General features: G+C 43.1%; 1 non-coding gene across 1 annotated transcript in view; it reads right to left on the minus strand.

Annotated features, from left to right (window-relative positions):
• Nucleotides 1–1,026, minus strand: part of LOC113380481 — a 1,930-nt gene extending 904 nt beyond the window's left edge. Inside the window, exon 1 of the ribosomal RNA XR_003367419.1 lies at nt 1–1,026. This exon is cut by the window's left edge and continues 904 nt beyond it. This is a non-coding gene — a ribosomal RNA (small subunit ribosomal RNA).
• Nucleotides 1,027–2,893: the final 1,867 nt, after the last annotated feature.

Below are 2,893 nucleotides of genomic sequence, written 5' to 3' on the forward strand. Positions count from 1 at the left end.
ATTTGGCAAATGCTTTCGCTTCTGTCCGTCTTGCGACGATCCAAGAATTTCACCTCTAACGTCGCAATACGAATGCCCCCAGTTGTCCCTATTAATCATTACCTCGGAATTCCGAAAACCAACAAAATAGAACCGAGGTCCTATTCCATTATTCCATGCACACAATATTCAGGCGAATGAGCCTGCTTTAAGCACTCTAATTTGTTCAAAGTAAACGTACCGGCCCACCTCGACACTCGGTGAAGAGCACCTTGGTAGGATTTTGAGTTGGGCCGCCTTTTTACGGGCTAAGCCCACCCGGTAGGACGTCCCACAGACATGCCAGTTGAACACCGCGAGCGGTGAACCGACAGTGTGGGACACAGATTCAACTACGAGCTTTTTAACCGCAACAACTTTAATATACGCTATTAGAGCTGGAATTACCGCGGCTGCTGGCACCAGACTGGCCCTCTAATAGATCCTCGTTAAAGGATTTAAAGTGTACTCATTCCGATTACGGGGCCTCGGATGAGTCCCGTATCGTTATTTTTCGTCACTACCTCCCCGTGCGGGAGGAGTGGGTAATTTGCGCGCCTGCTGCCTTCCTTGGATGTGGTAGCCGTTTCTCAGGCTCCCTCTCCGGAATCGAACCCTGATTCCCCGTTACCCGTAACAACCATGGTAGTCGCAGAAACTACCATCGACAGTTGATAAGGCAGACATTTGAAAGATGCGTCGCCGGTACTAGACCGTGCGATCGGCACAAAGTTATTCAGAGTCACCAAGTCAAACGGTGAGCAAGGCAAGCCCGCCACCGATTGGTTTTGATCTAATAAAAGCATTCCTTCCATCTCTGGTCGGAACTCTATTTGCATGTATTAGCTCTAGAATTACCACAGTTATCCAAGTAATGTGGGTACGATCTAAGGAACCATAACTGATGTAATGAGCCATTCGCGGTTTCACCTTAATGTGGCTTGCACTGAGACATGCATGGCTTAATCTTTGAGACAAGCATATACTACTGGCAGGATCAACCAGGGTGCTATATATATAATAGCATAGTGCGTAAATGTCCCTCGGCGTCACCCGAGAGACCACACTTTGTATAGAAAAGTTCGATGAATATTTCTAAACAACGAATTTTCTTACATATATATATCTGAGTCGTACGATATTCCCTGGACATGACGAACAGTTTACATCGCGACTTGATATTTTATATATTCTGCGCTTACACAGAGGCTAGACCTTTAACAACCGTCGAAACGGCGGTCCGTACATGAAATTTGCGGTCCGCAGACCCAGTTAATTTCAAACAGTCTCTTTACCCTTCGTTAGATTGAAAACGTCGGGGCGAATTCATTATAAGAATTCATCGTTATAACTAACTTTTATTCTCGCTCGGAGAGTATTGAGTTGATTGCATTTGTATATTTTATTTTCCGCATAAGAGTCTTTGCGTCAACGACACATGCCCGCGGATATGCTGTACAGTATGGTTGAACACTTATAAATAAGGTCCAGAACCCGGCCGTAAACCGACATCCGAACATATACGGCGTATATTATTCTAGACACGGTCTACGACAGTTTGACCTGCAGCGACGGGTCGCCTCGGGTTACCGTGCGAACCATCACCGCGATGGTCTGGACAGGCTATATGGCGGGTCGCAAGAAAATAAATTCTCTAGGACGCGCAACCACTTTAGCAATTTTAGAGCACGTTGTGGTCCAAAAACAAACGTCCTCGCTTTAAAATTGAAATATGAATATTTCACTGTGTGTGAGATTGAAAAATCTGCTTTCGCTGATTTTTCATTTTCTTAAAACAACGCAATGAAGCGAATGTTCAAATTCGCACAATTTGAATAAAATGTGCAGAGTATATAGAATACTAACGCAAGCGTTTACTACAATCGACTTTAAAACACTAGACTTTCATCTAGCGCCCAAAGAATTGATTGAGCTATGCGTTTAAAGTATAATATTCAAAAAGAACGCCGTTTTCACAACGAACTTCGTCATTCGCTCAGGCATCTGGCGATACCGAGCAGATATACATGGCAGTGCTCTCACACAATGCATAAGAGCGCTAAGCGGTTGTAAACTGCGTCACGCTGCTTTTGCACACTGCGCAATATTTTGCGACTAGCTCCGGTCAAACGTTAATGAAACGAATGATCATTGCCAGAAGCTTTTGCCCACAGTATATTATACTATAGGAGCGCACTTGATTACAGCAATAATTTGTCGAGTAATCACAAGATTTCATATTTGTGGTCAGCAGACCCAAATAATTTTAACTCGCACCGATCGAACGTTCATAAATGAATGATCCTCGGTGCGAGAAGCTTCGTCAGTTCTGCTGCACCACCCATCTATTTGACTTTAGTCCATTTGTAAAATCCTATATTATTAAAATATATAGATTTTATATTTGCGGTCCGCAGACCCAAATAATTTCAACTCGCTCCGATCAAACGTTCATAAAACGAAAGACCATCGCTGCGAGAAGCTTTGCTAGTTCTGCTATATTCACATATATTTGACCGTAGTCAATTTGTAAAATTCTATATTATTAAAATATATAGATTTCATATTTGCGGTCCGCAGACCCAAATAATTTCAACTCTCTCTGATCGAACGTTTAAAAACGAATGATCCTACCACCAGTTATCTATAGCCGCAAACCAGCATCCGAATATATACGGGGTATATAATTCTAGATGTGGCTCACAACATTATTAAAAGTTACGCTAAATATCATTGACAGACTAAAAGTATCGAATATGATGTAAAACTACACGGGGAATGATATCCGTACCCGCCCGAACAACATAGCGTACTTTAGCCTGAGCTTGCTCGCATCGCACTCGACACGACCTATCCCCTATATAAGGCGCGCGGC

Source organism: Ctenocephalides felis, unplaced genomic scaffold (assembly GCF_003426905.1).
Source record: "Ctenocephalides felis isolate EL2017-DRISC unplaced genomic scaffold, ASM342690v1 CF-g0.4_SCAFFOLD_02160, whole genome shotgun sequence".
Taxonomy (NCBI): domain Eukaryota; kingdom Metazoa; phylum Arthropoda; class Insecta; order Siphonaptera; family Pulicidae; genus Ctenocephalides; species Ctenocephalides felis.